At 42.1% G+C, this 15,154-nt stretch overlaps 1 protein-coding gene and 1 long non-coding RNA gene across 3 annotated transcripts in view; one reads left to right on the forward strand and one right to left on the reverse strand.

Moving 5' to 3' along the window:
- The window catches only part of ssbp2a (single stranded DNA binding protein 2a), a 56,439-nt gene that overhangs the window by 12,902 nt on the left and 28,383 nt on the right, over positions 1-15,154 (forward strand). The window lies entirely within an intron of this gene.
- Positions 521-4,012, reverse strand: LOC147204736 (uncharacterized). Its single transcript, XR_015100973.1, has 3 exons — positions 3,206-4,012; positions 3,093-3,131; positions 521-2,241 (listed from the first exon to the last, which is right to left on the reverse strand). It is a non-coding gene; the product is annotated as an uncharacterized LOC147204736 (long non-coding RNA).

Consider the following 15,154-nt stretch of genomic DNA (forward strand, 5'->3'; position numbering starts at 1 on the left):
TACCCACATTACGGCTTATTAAATTCCCAAACATGGAAAACTAGACTTGTCCTGGCATATTATAAAGATGCGCCAGTTGTTACGCCAACCGCACGCACGCCTGTCTATGAAAATGGAGGCTGAAGGAGAGTAATGTTACGCCAAAAATCGGTGCAGTCAGACAATAATCCTGCACATCTTGTGGAAATGACCAAAATTGATCAGACCAATGAGTGTTCTTTGAGGTGAATGAGCCTACAGTTACGGTTGTGGAGCGGTCTGCCAAAAATGAGAAATGACTGCGCAGTTGTAAACGATCGAGGGTGGCCTTCGAAGAGATGATGAGTGTGGATTGTCCCATAGCAGCAGTTTTAAAGTGCAAAGTGTGGCATAGTTCTATTTTTGTGTGACAGCTCACCATTTTGTTGTCCAAAAATATTAAGGCTTGTTAGTGCTGTGATGAATGGCATTTAAACCCCAAAATGAGAGGAGAAGACGTCTTACATTCATCTGCTTTTCCTTAGGGTGTTGTTGGGAATTCTTCGATACACGTCGCATTGTAACATGCAGATGGATGGGCCACAGAGCTTTAATGTGAGACGAGAGCATCCCGTAGCATAAGATTTCCCGTTAGGATGGAGAAGGTGTGGTCCAATTTTACGACAGAGTAGATTCAGTCTTACCCAGTGTGATGGTGAAGATTGTTTGTGAATTTAAATGAAGGATATTTTATTCAAAGAGTCACTAATCCCAAAATAACATGATCGGGCATGATTGAGCAAGCTTAAGTCAAGGGAAAAAAATGCTGCAAAGACAAGACAAGTTGTATTAGTTATGTTGGGAGTCTATTATAGTTTTATTTTTGAACTTATAGTGCAACATCTGAACAGGTAATTTCCAGCACCAGCATTTACAGGTAAAATTTGTCAACAATACAATAATAATAATAATGATATACATCAATTTTAGAATCTGCTTTTACTCACAAAGGTCATGGGCGTGCTGAAGCCTATACCAGATGACTTAAGCCAGAAGGCAGGGTACACCCTGAACCAGTTGCCAGCCAATCGCAGTGCACACAGAGACAAACAACAATCCGCGCTCACATTCACACATAGTGTTCAATCAGCCTGCCATGTATGTTTTTGGAATGTGGGAGGAAACCGCAGTCCCCAGAGAAAACCCACGCAGGCACTGGGAGAACATGGCAAACGCCACACAGTCGTCCACCATGCCTATAATGCTAAAATTGTCTGACATTTGATTACAAATGTCTGATTTGAAGGTTAGTTGTGTCTCACCTTTTTATGTATGACCCTAAACAGTATTAACTTTCTAATCTCCTTTGATGTGCTAAAATGAGGGCTAAATGTTGATAGAGTACAGAGAAACTTTGGAATGGATAAAGTGGTAAACAAACGATATGATGACAAAGTGGCCATCACAAACAACTACAATCCCGACACATTAAAAAAAATCTCTGACTGCTGAACTGCAGAATTTAAATTGAGACAATTTCAATGAATGATCTGGGCAAATGGATGGATTGGCTACCTTTAGCTTGGCATTGACTTTGCCTAACATTAGCCTCAAGCTAGGTAGAAGTTGGAGTGTGTCCAAAACGCTTTGCCAAGCCTCAAATTCACTTTTTTGAAAACATATCAAACATACATAGGCGCTAACGGAAACACAGCAGCAACCTTAATTTAAAATTGATACTTTAACCATCAGGATTCCCCGCCATTCACTGTCGAACGGTAGAACCTGTCCTTCCAACCATTCATCCGTTTTCTGAAGCGCTTATGCTTGAGGCAATCAATCAATGAAGTAACAAAGGCGTTGATAAACTGTCAAGTTGAGCTTCATTGACTGTTTATCAGTTGAATTTAAAAGCCAGATAGCCGACAAAATATTGTCTGATGGAAACGCTTTCCTGTTTTGTTCTCGAATGCATCAGGGTTTGACACTGCGTTTGCGCTTCTCTCCGCAGACAGATGTCACGCAAAGACGTAGGACGTGTCTACGAGTGTGTGTGATGTGATTCGAATCTGGAAATACTAATTCGGCGTTCATTTTTAACGTCCAATTACCACTTATCATTGCTGTTAGTTTTTTTTTTCTTTGTTAATGAGCCATCCATCCGCTTTGCATTTCACATTTCAGGACAGTACCGTCAGTGACGGGCTCCCGTTTCGCTGACGAAACGGTGTTTGTGTGCAGGGGTGACTTCACGATGGTTGTTTTGAAAGGAGAAGAGGTCTCCTACGACAGAAAAAAAAAAGAAGTTTGAACATTACTAGTCAATCTGGTGACCGACCGCTGCTTGTGTTGGCTGGCTCTAAATGGTGTCTTGGTGACGGTTAAACAGGACTAAAATAAATCAAATAAATCAATCCACTCTTCAGATACATCAACTTTCTCGCTTGCCATTCTCCAAGCTTGCTCCTTTTTTTTGTCTCGGTCCCAGCTTGTAAAGGAGTGTTGCATAGCTCTCGCTCCCACAGATCACAATGATATTGTCCCATGCACGTATTATTTCACCATGTGTGTGTGTGTGTGTGCCTGCGCGCTTGAGCTGCGGGTGCGTGTGACGTAGGTACATTCTCGATGCTGATTTGCTGTCGCAAAATTTACACTATCTATGTATCTATTCAAGCACTCAATAAGTCCTCGAGCCAAATAATGGGTCGACCTCCAACAAGGCACTTTTCCCTATGAGTGTCCAGAGCTGCATGATAATATGGGAAAAACGTTCTATTTTTTTCTTCATTTTTTTCCAAGGTCACTCTGTCTTCATGTTTTTGGGCCTCCTCACATCGAATCTCCAAAGGGCAAACTTTTCAATAGTACACTAATTCATCTGACATGATCCCTCACTGTAGTCTACCAATTTCTCCAATTTTATTGGCTTTGTCGAATTGACGTTTTACTGGAATTGTGTGGAGACAAAGTTAAACAAGGAAATCACTCAAAAAATTCATTTGTGTTCTTCCATGTGTGAAATTAAACAAATTTCCCATGAGAGGTGACTCAATCTACACAAATCAAACTCAATGAAATGGAACTAAAAATCAAGGAAAGTAGGCATTCGCTTCTGCTTGTGTTCCACTCACCCCCTTTTCAATCCCGTCTCGTGTTGTTTTCTCTCCTTACTGTAGAAAAGTGTTAACGTCATAAACCCACGATCTGTTTGAAATATCATTGCATTAGTCTGTTGGTTGCTCACCGTTTGTGTCTGTTGCTTCTGCAGTACGATAAGCTGGCATTTCCTGTTATCTCAGCACCAGGCATTGTTGTCTGCGCTCTGAGACAGTCGAGTCGCCGCTGCTGACAGAACAACAACTGTTTGACTGAGCCTCATTGTGTGAGGGTGATTGCTTAGAGGTGTCTTTCCTCGTTGTGTTGTCTGCTCAAGTCTTAATTCCTGCCACGGTGATTTTCTGCATCCTGCCAGTATTGCAGTAAAGCCCGCCAACCCATCAACCGGCAGTACTCAGCAGTCACAGAGATTCACTGGTGTGTTGTTGGCCTCCGTTGAAGATAAATGCGAGTTTACTACAAGTACTTGTTGCAATTACTACAAGTACTTGTTGCAACTGATCTTGTCATTCATAGTGTTTTATAGAATAACTACCAAGTAGTGTGCCCATCACAGATTCAGCACAAGCGCAGATGATTGACATTCTGCTTTTATTTGTGGCGTCAAGTCATGATTGATTCATCCGTCAAAATGTTTGGTTTAATCGGTTTATTCGAAATGGGAATACTCGTGTTCTTGTATTGTTATATTCTGGTTGATTTAGGCATACTTGTGGGCGTGATTGCATCGGCAGTTTTACAGGTTGGCAAGGGGTGGCAGCTTCCACCCCCACCCAAACACTTAACCCCTCACCGGCCACCCAAATAAGTCTATCAATATTAAATGAACCCTTTCATGGACAGCGGTTACTACAGTGGACAGCTTATCATGTTATCAGGTTACATGGTGCATGAAAGGGTTAAATATTTCATGATAAAATTTCCTAATAGTGTCTTCATTGGGTGTATAGCTCCAATATTCCGAGCCCCTCCTGCTTTCAAGAAGAAAATGGTTGCCAGTGTAGGTCTGTGTGGAAGTACAGCAGCTAAATCTCATCATGTTCTCCTGAGAACACAACGTAACAGAATCAACAGCGCCTCTGCTGGTTGCAATTGAGTAGTGCACATTCATTTGTGGCGGCACGGTGTGGACTGGTGAGCATATCTTCCTGCGTGGAGTTTGCATGTTCTCCCCGTGCCTATGTGGGTTTTCTCCGGGTACTCCAGTTTCCTCCCACATTCCCAAACTGCACATAGTAGGTTAATGGGACACCCGAAATCCTCCCTAGTTGTGATTGTGAGCACGAATGGTTGTTTGTCTTTGTGTACCCTGCGATTGGTCGGCAACCAGTTCAGCCCAAAGATGGCCGGATAGACTCCAGATAAACTCTCGTGAGGATAAGCGGCTTGCATAATGGATGGATGGACCTTAATTTGCCACTCTCTTGCAAACATCCAAATTCGTAGCAATCAATGAATTAAAAATGCCTATTTCTAGTTTGTCAGGTCGCCAACATGTCTATAATTTGTTTATCGTGACCATAGCAACAAAATAACAGGGTATGTTGTTTTCATATGATACAAGTTAATGAAATAATTGTCTTCGCTAATGTTTTTGGGTGTGCACACTGCGCACCAGGGTGGAGGTTTGTCGTTACAGTTAAACTTGCGGTATCTTCACAAGGCTTGATATGCACGTTGTTATCTGTGGTTGCTTTGTTCACGGGTGTTACTGGTGAAAAGTGAGTTGCGGTTATTACCGCCGGACAGCCGAGTTTTTGTTTTCATTTGTGGGTGGAAGTGAGTTGTTCCCATCAGAACTGAAAAAGTTGTGAGTCGATTTGGTCGTCAAAATTGTATTAACTTCCGATTATGATCAGGAACATCCTCTTCATAACTAGAGACGCTGAGTATGTGCACAATAAGTCGGAACTAGAAGTGAAATGAATGTATCGGTAATTTTAATGAGTTTCATTTAAATTACTTTTTAAATCAGGCTGTTTTGGTAGATTTTGCATAATTTGCATGCAAAGTAAGGAACGCAGAAATACGTTCAGGTTTAAGTAAAAAAAATATAGTTTTTCTGCTTCTAGTGTTTTTCATGGCATAATTTAGCATTTTCAGTGTAGTTTGTCCCCATTGTAAAGAGTGAGTGCATTGTTACAGTCACACAATAACACAAATGTATCTGGTAAAATATTACTACATGATACAGTTGTTAACTTTTGGGAATAATATTATTCCTCCAAAATTTTTCTCAGAAACAATTTTCGCCACTTCCTAATTAGGAGAGCTAAGTCACAGCATTTTTTTTTTCATTTTTGATACGCAATTCAGTAGTGAGGCTTTGAAATGTTGTACAACTGAAAACACACTTTCATTTATCAAAAAAACAAAACAAAAAAAAAACAAAGACATACGAAAGCCCTTTTGGTCTTCTCCACTTGATTCTTCCCCATTTTTAGTTTCCAATCGTTTCCCCCAAAAGTTAGTACCATGGGCAAATTCTAGGATATGAAGTTAATGAAATGTAAACAAAAGGTGAGCCAAAGAACACATGACTCCATGACTATTCCTCCCCATCAGGATATGAACTTCATTCTTTGGACTTAAACTCTCACGTGTGACCTTTCCACTGAAGAATTTTTGAATTCTTCCCTTTGCAGGGGGGTGGCGGGACACGTACCGCAGAGTTGTGCAGTATGATGTTATGGTTGAACTCCACCGCCCTGGGGTGTTTCGTGTCAAAGTGGAACTAGAGCAATACGCCCCTCGGTCACAACTAAGAGCTTCAGTATGTGCTGTTGAAGTGGGGGGATAAAGACTACGACAAACATTTGCTCAGCAAATCTGTGCGTAAGACAATTTCAGTGCAGACAAAACATGGAACATCAGCAGATGAAACAAAGTTTATTTGACTACAAATGTCTTTCCCCTCAGACTGTTTCCATTCGGGATTATGACGCGTCTCGCTAATCTTCAAAGCCGGAGTGAACTTTTGGCTGTTCCTCTCATCACTCAGCTACATCCCAAGCCTGCTGCAGGAACCTCTGAGAGAAAACACTTAATAGGAATCGCACTACGAGCGTGCTTGCGTTTACCTGAAACCATTAGTCAGACCTTGGGGGATTCCTTGGAAAGCGTAATGGAGTCTATAGATTCAGTTTATGATCATCAGCAAAAATGCCAATTAAGGATGCATCCGTAAAAAGATATATAGATGGCGCAGAGCCATTTGGAGATTAATTGAAAGCATCGATTTGATAGATAAAGCAAGTAGGAGAATGAAGACAGTACACAACAAACTTCCATCCATCCGTTTTCTGAACCGCTTTATCCTCACAAGGCTCGTGGGGCATGCTGGAACCTATCCCAGCTAACTTCGGGCAGTAGGCGGGGCACACCCTGAACCGGTTGCCAGCCACACACAGAAATGAACAACCATCCGTGCTCACAAATCCGGGACAAATTTAGAGTGTTCAATCAGCCTGCCATGCATGTTTTTGGAACGTGGGAGAAACCCAGAGTACCCGGAGAAAACCCACACAGGAAGGCCGGAGCCGGGATCGAACCCACGCCCTCTGCACTGGGAAGTCGACGCGCTAACCACTGGACCCCCGGGCCGCCCAAATGTCAACCCAGCCAATTAAAAAGCATATTATGACAAGACACAACGCACAGACGCAAGAGGTATACAGGTGCATTTTACGACTTTTTTTTCCCCCTCCAACATTTGTTCACTTTTACAAAAGTGTAAGCTTAAATAATTGATAAGTAGCCAAAAGTTGAAGGTAAAAACAACAACAACAACAACAAAAAACCCCAATGCAAACCGCCTATGTCTCAGCTGCCTCGTAGCTTTTAACATCTTGAATGGCATCCTTTCAGATACACTGTTCTATGCATCGGCCTGAAATCAACATCCCATTCAAAGGTTTCTCGCCGCTAAACGTGTATGCATGTTTACAATGTTGTGCTCCTTCGTCTTGCGCCCAGGCAGCAGCATCGCTGCGCCTGTGCGCCGTTTTGACCCCATCTTGCTATGCTTCCCCGCTCCTTTTCATTAATCATTTACTCTCTCACCCTCTCCTTCTCTCCCGTTTGCTTTCTCTCACTCCATCTTTTCCATTTTGTCCCACTCGCTCAGTTTCCTTCACATCGCCGCTCACATGTATCGCTTCATCCGTCCGTTTTTTGTGAAGGACCATTCCTTTGCACCAGACTTCCCCTTTTGGTTTCTCTCCATCCCCGTCAGATGGTATGCATCACTTTGTATCCGTTTGGTGCATTTTTACTTTCGATAGTAAACACAGCAGCTACTGTGAGTGTGCTTGCACCTTCGTCATCCCCTGCACAGATTCAATTATACTTTAGTGGAATGATAATGCCACAGGGACTAATCAGCTGCAGTCTGATTTTCCTCATCGAGTGTTTTGGCCTCTAGAGTAGTAGAATTCCTCGACTGTTCATAAATATTCTGAAGCTACTCTTCACTCAAAAAAAAAAGAGAGACACCAAAGGTTGTTGTGGGGGGGGGTTGTGCTGATGTTTTCTTGAAGCGCTGTATTTCAAATGAATTATTCAGCATCATAATGGGTCTGTATTTGTTGTTGCTCATCTTGCCTCAGTGCCCCTGCCTTCCACCTGCTCTGTGGCCCGGCGCCCTCTCATGTCCGTCTGCCTTCCTGGAGAGCTGCTCCGACCCGCGGAGGATGCTCCACTTTAATGAATGAAGTGGAGTCATTTAGCGTGGCTCTTAATGGCACATAAAGCCGTGCTGCGAGCCTTGATTAATCAGGGAAAGTGTTTGGCCCTCACTCGAAGGGTTGTCCTCAGTAGGCACACTGGCTTGATCACCGCATGCTCTTTTGTGCGGGTCCCTCTCTGTTCGGACTGAAGTTGTGAAAAGCAAAGGGGCAAAGCAGCCACGACTCAACTTATCCACAGGTGGTGGTGTTGTTTGATGCTGGCGCATTTGAGGCGGTCCTAAGTTCTGTCTGAAACAGACAATTGGAGGGGGGTTTTTTTTGTTTGTTTGAGGATGACTACTGTTTAATTGATGGCAGAGAAAATCCCAATGTGTTATTGTATGTAGACCTCTGACCGTGAAGTCTTTGAAAAGACACCAAGATAATTTCCCGGTGCTGCTTGTTACTGATGGACAGTGATTTTTTTGATTATTTATTTACTAATTAATTGCGGTTCAGCATTTGTGTCGGATAATTATAGTTTTGGAACTTCCTAACCAAGACTCACTCTAGGATTACATGCTTCATTGTTACAATTAATCCAAAACGCTACAAATCCACAATGTGTCCAAATATAATACTGTACTGCGCATGACATACTCCACGGGTGTCAAAGTTATGATCTGGTCCGCCTCATCATTTTATATGGCCCGCGAAAGCAAATCAAGAATGTGAACCTCCATGATGCTTGCTGAAGTTTGAACCAAAATTTCAAATTGTCATACCTAATCCAAAATAACAATGTTTGACCAAGCCATTATTCTGATTTCAAAACAAGTTATCCATCAATTTGTTGTTTGCTGTGTATGGAATATGTGGAGGTGGTCAAACATTTACTGTATATGGTTTTAACAAAATTCACAGTCATAACGACCCTCCGAGGGGAAACCGTAACAAAAATGTGGCCCCCGACAAAAAAGTGTTTGACACCCCTGCCATACTCCACAGCATGTATGGGTGTTTAGTTTTTCACTTTTTCTTTGACTAAATGTAGCCAAGTTACGCCTTAGTGTTGAAGCAGAGTCAACTTTTATGGTGAAGCGTACAAGGAGGTCACAGCAGGGTGTTAAGTAAGCTGCTGCGTAATGCACAGCTCCAACATTTAGAATTCAAAGCTCTCACTCTCATCAGCGAGACGCCTTCACCTCTGTACTCCTAACGTGGATTCTTTCGGTCTTTCTGATCGTCTCTCTCAGCGTGTCGCTTAACAGACCTTTGAGACTCTCTATAACAGCCTAATGAAAAATGACCTTTGAGCTTCACTATGTTACGTTGGTTGGAGTCAACTTCGTGTTTTTGTGTTTTTGATTAAAAATATAAAACCTGGATGATTTGATGTAAAACTTCATTCAATGTATTCGAAGTGATTCAACTAAACTTAATCAGGGTGTTCAACTGGTTAGCACGTCGGCCTCACAGTGGGGAGGTGCAGGGTTCGATTCCGGCTCTGGCCTTCCTGTGGTAGGATTTGCATGTTCTCCGTGTGTCTGCGTGGGTTTTGTCCGGGTATTCCGGTTTCCTCCCACAATGCAAAAACATGCATGGCAGGTAAATGGAACACTCTAAATTGTCCTAAGGTTTGAGTATGAGCGTGAATGATTGCTTCTGTGTGCCCTGCGATTGGCTGGAAACCCGTTCAGGGTGTCCCCCGCCTACTGCCCGAAGACAGCTGGGATAGGCTCCAGCACTCCCGCCACCCTGGTGAGGATAAGCGATTCAGATATTGGGTGAATGGATGGATGGATAAACTTAATAACTGTCTGAAAGAAGATCAAATAAGAACTGTGCTGATTCAAAAAGAAAACTCACTTCATGCTAATTGGCATAACATTTGTATTACATTTTTTAAAAACATTGAATGCACAAAAAGCTCTAAAATTGCGACGATACACACCATTGACTGTAGCGACCGTCCAACATTTTTCTGCAGTCAACCATAGCGTGATCAATGTGGAGTCGAAGTCGATTCATTGATAATGTTATCGATACTTTTTCAGGATAGTAGCGGTCTCCCACCATTTTTTTGCACCTTTGCCTGTTTGCACACCAAGACAGATTTTGAGAATAGACTTTCTTGAGGCCTTACATTTTAAATTCTTCCTTCTCCTTTTCAGACCATTAATAATGTTTCAGTGTTGGTAATTTAAATAGGAACCTTTTTATTTCTTTGTTTGTTTGTTTTTTTTGACTGCATTTTCTAAATGAAAAATTCAATCAATCAGTCAGTCAAAACTGGAGTCAACAGTGTAGTGCCGGTGTTCATCAAAATCTTTCTTTCGGGTGAGACTTGATGTTAATTCTACGAGACACCGTTGACTGCTTCCACTTGTTACCTTCATTTAAATAAAGTCACCTGCCTTTCCCGGTTGCCTGTTTTCTTTACACAGCAGCAGCAGCAGCCAGGATAAGTGTCGGAACCAAATATGAATTTGATTAGATGCGAGTCAGAAGGTAGACAAACACTTCACTATGAAGGAGATAAAGGTCAGGCAGGGAGTTGAAGGCCGGTTCACCTCCTCCACTTCTACCCGGTCACCTCGCACTCATGAAGACAAGGTGAAAGCGGTGGGTCCTTGACTTTGGTTAAAGTTGTAATTAACGATAAGTGGTCCTCTTAAGTCGAACACAGGTTACCAGGTTGGACTCAATGTATGCAATCCAAATGTGTAGTTTATCCAAAAACATAAGCTTTAATTGACCAAGATTCTGTCCAAATTGGACCAGCGGTCTTACAGCAATGACTAATGTAAAGATTGTTCACACTGACAGTTTGTGTCATATGGAGCATTCTTAACCTTGAACAGCCCCCCCCTGCCCCTACCTTCCTCTAATCCTTAAAGCTTATCTAGGCTCTCTATTTTGACTGTCCGTCAGTCCTCTTCCACATAGCTGAGAGCTTTTTATCAAGCCAACAAGTGGGAAATTAACGACGAAGGAGCAGCGGGAGCTAGGCTAGGGTTTTTACGTGTCTTTAAAGAAAAATAGCAGCAATGCGTTAACGTTTGGTCGATATTAAATTCGAACAAAGTGCCCTCGTGTGTTGTTTTGCATCCTGCTTATCAGTCCGACTCCAGCGCTGCCCAATGTTGCTGTGTGTTTAATAAAGAAAAAAAAAAGAGATAGGAGTCAGGCAGAGAGAGGGGAGGTTGATGCCTGATTTATGTGTGTTTAGTTTCCATGCATTTAAATCAAGTTTGAAGGCATAGATGGAATTTACCCCTTCGGTCTTTTTTTTTCCGAAATACTTTGGCCTGATCTCTTTCGATGTTACCTTTTCCTCCTTGTAAAAACCTGTCTTCGCTATCCCCATCCTTTATGTAACAATGTCAAATGCTTGAGTATTTGAAAAATCAATCTAGGGTCAAATTTTTCAGTTTAATGAATCTAGTGTGAATCTAAAAACTGCAGTATGGCAATAATTTTAGATGGTCATATACCGGGACAGACTGCGAAAAGTATTTACCATCTGTACTTATAAGTAGAAGTACAGATACATCCATCCATCCATCCATTTTCCGAACCGCTTGATCCTCACTAGGGTCGCGGGGGGTGCTGGAGCCTATCCCAGCCGTCTTCGGGCAGTAGGCGGGGGACACCCTGAATCAGTCGCCAGCCAATCGCAGGGCACACAGAGACGAACAACCATCCACGCCCACACTCACACCTAGGGACAATTTAGAGCGTCCAATCAGCCTGCCATGCATGTTTTTTGGAATGTGGGAGGAAACCGGAGTACCCGGAGAAAACCCACGCAGGCCCGGGGAGAACATGCAAACTCCACACAGGGAGGCCGGAGCTGGAATCGAACCCGGTACCTCTGCACTGTGAAGCCGACGTGCTAACCACTGGACTACCGGGCCGCCCACAGATACATGTGTTTTAAAAAAAAAAACAAAAAAAAAAACTAAAATATGAACACCTCTCTCTCTCGCTCGCTCTCCCTCTCTCTCCACCCACAGTAATCTTAGTCATTCACAGAGTATCAAGAATATGTATATATTGTTATACTATTGGTCTTCACGTGTCTTAAAGGCTTGTAACATCATTACACAGATACTATCCAGTAGCCCAGGCGTGTCAAACTCGTTTTTGCTCCAAACAACACACTCTTCTTTCTTCTTACTTTTTTCTTTTCTGATTGATATAAAAATGATTTATTAGATACAATCACATAACGGGGTAGGACTAGATAAGTTTTTTACTTCTTCCTACTCCCTTGAACATAAATAACTGTTGTATGAAGATTGATTTCTTTCTTTTTTTATTTACCTTATTTTCTGTCAAATTATTACTGTATATATGTTTTATGTTCAATAAACAAACAAACAAACAAACAAACAAACATGATGTACCTTTGCGGGCCACCTAAAATGATGTCGCGGGCCGAATCTGGCCCCTGGACTTTGAGTTTGACACCAATGTGTGAACCCATCCAGGAAATCTTTCATTGTTTCTTAACACTAAGACAAACAAACTTTCCAAAGCCAAAGCTTTCTGGTTGATTGATATTCACAATGTTTAACTCTTTGTTTTTGCTTAGTTTGACAGGAAACAAAAGTTAGGAGTGACAATAAACAGCTTGAAACCCGTTTTCAATTTTTTTTTTTTTTTTTTTTACGATCCACAGTTTGCTGTGTAGTGAGTAGATCACTGCCACCATACAGCGCTGGCATTTTTTGGAATGAAAATGAAAACCAAAAAAAATAATTCAAAGATGTTGCCCGATCAATGGCTCGTAAATCGCGTCTCTCATATCTCAAGGTACTACTGTATCTATTTCAAGTGTCGGGAATAAAAGTAAAACGTAAACTACAGATATCGGAATAATCTCTTAATACTGTATTTTAGAGCGAGAGATATTTACTGGAAAAAAGTGAGTGATAGAACCTATTTGTTCCTTGTCATGTTCACAGTAGAAAAAATGGTGTGCGAGGGGTTGAGTGGTTGAGGGCACTTTTTTTTTTATTCACGTTCCATTATAGTGCTGTTGAGAGTTATGTCAAGCTATTCTTCGTTTCGTTTTACTTCGTTGCAGCGCATGATTTTGTCTCTGCCGCCTCAGTGAGACATCACTGCAACCACACGAGGGACGGCGGTGTGGGAAGGACGGCACTGCGCTGTACATCTCCTCTCACCATTAAACAAACATGAAGGAATGGAGTGCAGGGTGAAATGGAAGTTGGCTCAGGGAAAACTCAGAAGAAAATGACAAAGGAGACGGATGGGAACGTGGGACGGGGATAGGGGAGGAGATGTACCTACCTGTGTGCACAGCAGAAATGTGCAAAGTCTATCATCTTTAAGACAGGCAGACAGTCTGGGGAGTTTATTTTTACCGCCATTTAAGAAGAGTCTGGACTACATTTCGCAGGTTGGCAGCACCTTTTATAGGAGGTTCTAGGACAACCACCATTTATGCATGCCAGGATACACTCAGGTAACTTTTTGGCTTAGTGGTGACTGTGAAAAAATTGCGGGGGAAAAAAATTAATGAAGTTTTAAATATTCATTGATAACATATGTTCAAACTTCAGGAACTTGTTTTGGTAGCACTCAAGAATATTCAAATGACTAATAATGCATTAGAATTAACATTCTATAATAGAATTTCAAACTTGTGAGATAAATGAAGCAAAGTTAAGATTAAATACGATAACATAAAATAAGATTAGTACCACAATTTGGAAATTTGCATCATTTCGGCAGAATGATGCAAATAACGGAATAAAGAATAAAGGAACTTAGAAGAAAGCACGCAAGAGACGACATTTGTACAAGAAGCAGATTGCACAGAATAGAAACCTAACTAGCCAATCCATCCAATCCAACATAACTAACTGCCCAATGTTACGGTTGTGTTCTCTGACAGCTGCAGAATCTCAAATAGCAGCAGAATCTCCTTTACACCACGCGGGTGTAAAAGTCTGTCATTGAGAGAGCTGTGTAGTACGAACAGAGTGTTCTGCAGTAGGTGGGTAGACATCATCCTGTCCCCCCACTGTGTCAGCAGAGTAGCAGCCCAAGACAGCCCTCTTCATCTGCTTGTCCAACTTCCCTTTTTCCTGAGCAGATATGCCGCCAGCCCAGCAGACCGCTCCATAGAAAAACGCTGCTGTAACCACAGAGTCATGAAAGTGCAGGAGTGTCCCCTGAACACCGAAAGCCATCAGCCTCCTTAGAGGGAAGAGTTTGCTTTGACCATTCCTGCACCTGTGTTGTCCCTTCAGTCCAGTTGTTGTTTATGCGGATACCTCGGTACTTGGAGGTTGGAACCCTCTCAAGGACAGTTCCCATGATTTTCAGCAGTGCAGGTGGGAAGTAGCTGCTAAAATCCATCACCAGCTTCTTGGTTTTTCCAGTGACTTGGAACCAAATTTTTGTGGACAGTCTCACAAAACCACGAATAAGTTAACTAAAATTCCTAGTCATCTCCGTCTATAATGGGGCCAACAATGAGAAAATCTCCAGGTCAAAGGTAGGGGGTCCTCCAGTTGAAGTCTGCCATGTAGAGGGTGAAAAAGGGAAGGAGCTAGAACAGTTCCTTGTGGTGCCCCGGTGCTGTCGAAAAGCATGTCAAACCTGCAGCCCTGTGTCCAAACATATAGAGTAGTAGTCGGTTGTCAGTAATCCAAGCTGTTAGGTGATGGGCCACCAATGCAGGTTGGGTTGTTTCATGTTGAAAAAAAAATGGGCAATTGAAGAATATTTTCCCCAAAGTGCTCCCGGCCTCCTCTCGGTGGTCCAGTAATGTGTGGAGGAAGCCGATGATGGCCTCCTCCACACCGTTGTCAGTCTGCAAAGTAATCACTAATTAATGTTCTGCTTACTCAATTAAACTCTATTTGTGATCATCAATATTGCCCTGCTTCAAATACATTTACTTCCATTATTTTTTGTTAAGACAAAAGAGATCTAAAGAATGTAAAAATAAGCCACTAAGAAAGATCCACTCTTCCAAGTTCCGTTTTTGTCATTCCACCAGTATTGTATTATTAAATGATTTGTTTGTTTATTTGATTTGAATGAATTTATCTCGGTCGCATCTGCATTGCGATTGTTTTTCATCCTCCTGTAATGGTTTTCCTTTTTCAGGACATTGCAATTTCAATTAACTTGGAATCCAATTACACCGCCAGACATGAAAGGTTCATCGACATTGGTCATATTCTCAATTTGTTTCAAACAAATAACCTGTCCTTTAAACAAGAGTGAAAATGACTCGCGCCCGGATGTGTTATTTTTCATTCTATAATGTGTTATTATGTCTTCAGTTTCTCATGTGATTCATACTTTGTGTGATGGGACTGTGGCGCCATTGCACATTGCATCGCGGAGCGTTCTCATGTTTT

Source organism: Hippocampus guttulatus, chromosome 5 (assembly GCF_054856545.1).
Source record: "Hippocampus guttulatus isolate MCC_2025c chromosome 5, RoL_Hgut_1.0, whole genome shotgun sequence".
Taxonomy (NCBI): domain Eukaryota; kingdom Metazoa; phylum Chordata; class Actinopteri; order Syngnathiformes; family Syngnathidae; genus Hippocampus; species Hippocampus guttulatus.